Here is a 6,471-nt window from a genome sequence, read left to right on the forward strand (position 1 = left end):
GAAGGAAAATTATGCTGACCTCCGCGTTCGCGGAGAGTAAATTTGACCTAACCTGTGAACAGTGATTAAGCTATGGGATTTCACTATTTTTAACATTCCAAAGCTTAGGTTGGGCGATTTCTTCAACATTTTTCACAACAAAACTCTTGGGTAACATATTTCTAACTATTTCCTTCAATTCCCATTGATTATTTATGGATCTTTACTTCAAAATTGGGGTTTCAAATTGAGGATTTTGGGATTTTATTGAACATAGACTTTTTAAAAGATAAATTGGGATTGTGAACTCATTTTAAGTCCATTTTCGCAACAGACTTCACCATTAGATTTCTAATTACTTGAACGGACGACCCAAGAGCCCGCCACTAGAACCCAACCCTTAAGAGGCTAAGGTCCAACTAATAGTACTAGTTTGAAAGGCTCGTTGGAATTGATCCGCTACGGGATTAACATTATACGGAACATAAGCACCTGAAGTACTAAACGGAATAGGTATTAGTTTAGTAATGGTTGGAGCAACAAACTCGGATTCGACAAGAATCTCATTTTTTGGTAGTACGAAGGGGGAATTGGCCCAAAAATTGGATGGGGGTCAAGACGCTGTCGGGCACCGGCGGCTGACTCAAGTGCCCCCCGAACCGCGCAAAATGGTCGCCTATTACACGGCTCACTAACTCTGCCAGCTACTTGTTTCATGGGTTTTATTTGAGCTGCGGACCCCACTCTGGAAACGAAGATACCCACATTAATAGTAGGTCTGATTCCAGAATTGAATAAGTCGACGGATAAGAAGATTTGTCCATCAGTAATGGAAATTACATTAGTAGGAATATAAGCCGAAACATCTCCGGATTGAGTTTCAACTATTGGTAAGTCGGTCATACTTCCTTCACCTAAACTAGAACTTAATTTAGCGGCTCTTTCCAAAAGGCGTGAATGCAAATAAAAAACATCTCCTGGATAAGCTTCACGACCGGGCGGTCTTCGTAATAGAAGAGACATTTGGCGATAATCTTGTGCTTATTTGGAGAGATCATCATAAATGATTAAAGTGTGTCGTTAACGATACATAAAATATTCAGCCAGAGCTGCTCCTGTATAAGGAGCAAGGTATTGTAATATAGCTGGGGAATCCGCCGTTTTGGCTACCACAATAGTGTATTCCATCTCTCCCCTTTCCTGTAAAGTAGTTACTAGAACATTTTCATCCTAGAATTTTTATATTTGAACCTTAATTTTTGGTATCACATTTTTTTTACCATTTTACCCTTTTCACTTGAATTAATTGATTTTAGTGTCATTGGCATCAAAATGTGATTGTGAATCTATATTTGATTAGATTATGGTGATTTGGAATATCGTCGAAGAGAAAAATCTTTGGATTTGAGTTGATCGTGATCTTGACTAAGGCAAGTGAACTTCTAACCTTTTTGTTAAGTATGTTGAACCTTGAATTTTCCTTCATGTGAGGGTTAGGGTGTATTTAGGATAGTAGGTTGAGTATGATTCATCTATTATGAGGTGTTGATTATGGAATTCGGGGTATGATTAATTGTCTAAGTATTGTAAATTCTCAGGTTATTGATAGTTTGTGTGGACTATATGGTACTATATTATGACTAATTACTCTGTATTCACTCACTACTTGTGCATATATCTATATATGATGGATGAGAAAGTGATATGAGTGAGATACTATATATAGGGACCAAGGTTTCTACCAGTCGAGAAGATTTATCAAGGTTTCTTTCGGTGGTCGAGGTCTTTTTCGGTGGATATTATGCCCGAGATCTCTTCTGGAAATGATGATAGATACATGGTCCATGTAAAGTGCTCATGGATTCCGTTCTAAGGTTATCAGTGGATGTGTATCATAGAACAGACATGCAGCATGATTATTTGACATTGAACTTGCATTTATTTCTTCCTGTGACTGTATATGATTAAGACTTCACGTGTATATCTGAGTATGGTCATGAGAACATATATGTACCTTCTACAAGTGGACTGTCTGATATTTCTGAGATAATTATTGTATAAACTATATAGACTGGATTATCTGAGTGCAGGTGTGTATTTGTGGTAGTATGTGGTTGGGATGTTAGGAGTACCTGTGTTCCGCATTGCTTTACTTAGGGTTTGGTTTCCATTTGCTGAGTATCGTATTGTTTGTGGCTCACTTCTTACTTCTACACTTGTGTAGGATCTGAGCCTGTTGCCTCCCGATCTTAGCTTTCTGTGATTGGACCAATCTTCTTCTAGTTGGGTAAGAGGTAGAAGCTTGTCATCCTAGGCAAACTCTCACCAACCTTTTATCTATGTTTTTTTCTATTTTAGGATTGAGATATTTGGACTTGTATCTTCTAATTTCTGTCAAAACTAGTGGCTTGTACATGTGACACCAATCTTGAGTGGTTTATACTTATCATCCGCTTATCCTTATGTATATATATCTTGTTAGACTTTACTCTTTCACTTTTATTTCAATTTATTGACTTGTTTAGACTATTAGGCAACTTATATTTGGTGGGTTAGGCAAGTGCCAGTACACCCGAATTCGGGTCGTGACATCTGCACTATCAACTAGAGTGACACCCATAATCTGCATTGTCTTTAGGATGTCCTAAATGAATTCATGTGCATCATCTTTTATATTAGAACCTTAAAACTCTGATGATTCATCTGAGTAAAATCCTAGACTCTTGCCCTGTTGTATTTCTATATGGGTTGGCTAGGGACACAACTTGTTGATTGACCTGAATGGCCATGGCCTGAGGTAGCACCTGAAAAGCATTCCTGAACTCAGCACAAGACACTTTCTCATTCAAAGGATCTACTGGAGCTGGTGGTGTTGGCTGATCCTCGTTCATGCCCCTTCTAACGTAAAATGGGTAGAGCATAAGTGAGAAGGAGATAATATAGAGTTGAACTCTATCGCACGACTGAGAGTATTAAAAAAGGGAAGTATTTCTAAAAATATTTCATAGCCTATTATTTATAAATGTGGCACGTTTCACACTCATGAACAAGACTTTACTTAATGCAACTTTCATACACTCTAGGACACTTTGCCATCTCTAATATCAAGTTTTTCACAATTTAAGACTAACCTCTAATCGTAACATAATGCTTAAATCCATAAGTGACCCCAAGTTAACCCATGGTCTGCAGGATATTAGGATTAACAGAGACAATATCTGAAGATAATTGAATGCGGAAGCTAAACTTAGATAAATGATAAGTTTGAATAATTAAAGCTAAATACTCAAAAGAAATGAATTCATCTGACATAATTTAAAGCTAAACTAATTATTTGACTGACTATCTGAAAGCCTCTACTAAGATAAGTTGCTAGAACAAGCCCCCCGCTAATTTTAATTATCTAAAAACTAGAAATATTAAATACTGAATATAATATAAAGGTTGTCCTCTAAATATGAGGACTCACTAATAGTACTGCTGAATTGATCGAAAGTCGTTCTAACAATAGGATGGATGCTGACTTCCAAACCTATATTTTAAAATAATATAGCGAAGAGAGAATGCGGTCGGTACTTTGTATGTATTGAGTATGTGAGACATGCATCACAAGTATACTAAATTGAGCATGCTAGAACTGAAAGACTGATCTGAGGTACATTAAATGATGCAATGACCAAGTAGAATAACATGTAACTGATAAATACTGAAGTAAATTAAATACACGGTCATACAATATCCGGAGGAATGAACTGTAGGAGATACTAAAACCGATATATATCCATGTGATCTAGACATGGAGTCTGATGCATAATCCCTATTAAAAAGTGCTAATATACCTTGTCAGGATGTAAAGGTTGATCTAATTTGACGTGGTACCACTAAGTGATAATATGTGCCTAAAAGGGATATATAGACCTATGGTGACACTTAGTTCTGGAACTTAGGGATTGTTACTAAAGGTCTCAGCAGACGTTGTCCGTGAGCCTTTATTCCTAATATTTGCTCTGTACTAAGTAACTCCCAAGGAAAATATGTTGATTAATTGATAATATAAATAGACTGAGAATATTGGATGATACTGAAAAAATTAATTTTTTGAATACCTTATGAATGTTGATAATAACTGACAATACTAATAGATACTTTATGTGAAAGCATCTATACTCATGAGAAATTGATAATCGAAGGCATACAATCTAAAATAACATGATTTTGAGACATAAATATCTATGCACTGAGGGTTCATGAAAATATTATTTAATACTATATTTATAGATATAATCAGATAAACAAACTACTCATGAAGAAGAATAGGGAAAATAATGTAACATCATGCTTACATATGAACCCTAACTTGCAGAAATTATTAATTGAAAAATGAATTTACTTTGGGACTCAATGAGTGAAAGCATACCCATAGATGAAATTCCACATACCTGGAATGGAAGCCCTAACTTGAATTCTTGGATTGAGACTTGAAGTTATGGAACCTTAGTCTTAGCTTGAGAGTAACCTTGAGCATATTGATTTTGATTTCTAAATGTTAGGGCGTGAATGGGGAGGTTTAGTCGATTAACTTTTCCTTAATTCCACTTAAAATAGGCTAAAATGATATAGTATAGAAATTAAAAGAGTAAGAAAAGATCTAAACAACCCTAAAAGAAAATTGAGATCAGCAGGTACCACGAGCCCATTTATAGTCGTGGATAAATCTACGGACCATAAATTCCGTCCATAGAAATCAGGCTATATGTTTAAGTTTCATCTACGAGAACCAATTATGATCTACAATTTTGACTACGAGCCATAAATGTAGTCCGTAAAACTCAGAAAAATTTCAAACTTCAGGACTTGTTTCACAAACTTAATCTATAGTCCATAAATAGATTTACAACCTATAGAATGGACTCATAAAATTCATCCTAAAATTTTTAGTCTCTGAAATTGATCTACGAGCCTTATATACGATCTGTGGTTCCATCTATGGTCCATAGATGTTGCTCATAAATTTCAAGAATTTTGCAGACTTAAATTTCTGAACTTAACAAGATCTGATATAAATTTAGAACTTCTGAGGTGTTACAGTTATCTAGAATATAAAGATCTTCAGAAAAAGAGTCTTCAAAAAATTAATTTTTGAAGAATCTGACTTGGCTATTTTAGTTTGATCTTCTATCCATTCCCCTTCTGCATTCAGTCATGCTCAGGTATAAGCTTTTCCTTCTTTCATTTATATAGGCATGGAAGAAATTAGAATTTCTATGTCCCTCCTAAAACTATTTCATGCCACCCTTTTACCTTCAAAATTCTTCCTCCAAATGAAGATATCTAGTAAAGTCCGTCTGTGTATAACATTTTCCTATTTTGATGAGTTGGTGCTAACTCAATTCAAACTCTTGATTCTGAATAATCTCCTCCAATGTAGTTATTTTTTTTTTAAAAAAAATGTTTTCATAATCTTCCTCGCTCCATTTAGTCAATACTCCATTTAACTTTATAAGTTTATGATGTAATATTTGAGAAAGAATTACCTTCAAAATCGGCCATCCAATGTTTCTTGACAACTTCCATAAAATTTGCATGCTTTATTCAAAAATTTTGAAACTTAATGAATTTATGAATTATCCCCACGTTTTCTAGACATTTCAAAGGAAAGTGATCAGAACCCTTTTTAATACGATGTTTCACATTGATATTGGGGTAACTATCTAGAAATTTCTAAGTATCTTGTCCAATATTTTAAAAATACTTGCTTAATTTGTCCTGTAATTCCACCAAGTATATGTGTTTTCTGTATAACCCATATAAAAATATCTACATTCAGTAAGACAGTTTCTTGATAAAAAACTGGTAGATCACCCAATTTTTCTTCTCAAGATAGAATATCATTAAAATCGATCACCTCCAATTAATTCAGAATGTGAATTTTCATTAGCAATATATGCTAAAGAAGCCCATAATTTAGTCCTTGTGTTAGCATCACACGTTGTATATACCAACGTAATCCAAATCTCTTCTCTACAATTTTAATGCTTGACCTTCACTGTAAGGTGCTGAGTAGTGTCTGGCACAATACTAATCTCTAATATTTTTCTAGCAAATATTTTTTTTTTGAAATAATTTATTAAAATTATAATACCCGAGGGTCCTCTTATACATTTCAATAGAGGTGGGCGTTTGGTCGGTTCGGTTTGATTTACAAAATTCGATTCGATTTTTCAGGTTTTGATTTGGTGATAATGTTAAAATAAATTTGATTTGGTTTGGTTTTTACAATTTTTGTTTGATTTATTTCGGTTCGATTTTCAGTTTGTGAGATTAGTTGAACAAATTCACCTCCTTCAATCCTTCATATGAATTTTTTAAAATTGATTCAAAATTTATCTAAAAGAGGAATCAAAATGTATCAAAACTCAAAAGTAGATGCTTATCAACCAAGAATACTGTAAAACAAGATTATAAAGAGGCCAAAAAAAAGTATTCTCAATC

The 6,471-nt window shown here is 34.3% G+C and overlaps 1 pseudogene; it reads right to left on the reverse strand.

Moving 5' to 3' along the window:
- Nucleotides 1–495: 495 nt before the first annotated feature.
- LOC129892761 (ATP synthase subunit alpha, chloroplastic-like) lies at nucleotides 496–2,870 on the reverse strand (annotated as a pseudogene).
- Nucleotides 2,871–6,471: the final 3,601 nt, after the last annotated feature.

Source organism: Solanum dulcamara, chromosome 6 (genome assembly GCF_947179165.1).
Source record: "Solanum dulcamara chromosome 6, daSolDulc1.2, whole genome shotgun sequence".
NCBI lineage: Eukaryota > Viridiplantae > Streptophyta > Magnoliopsida > Solanales > Solanaceae > Solanum > Solanum dulcamara.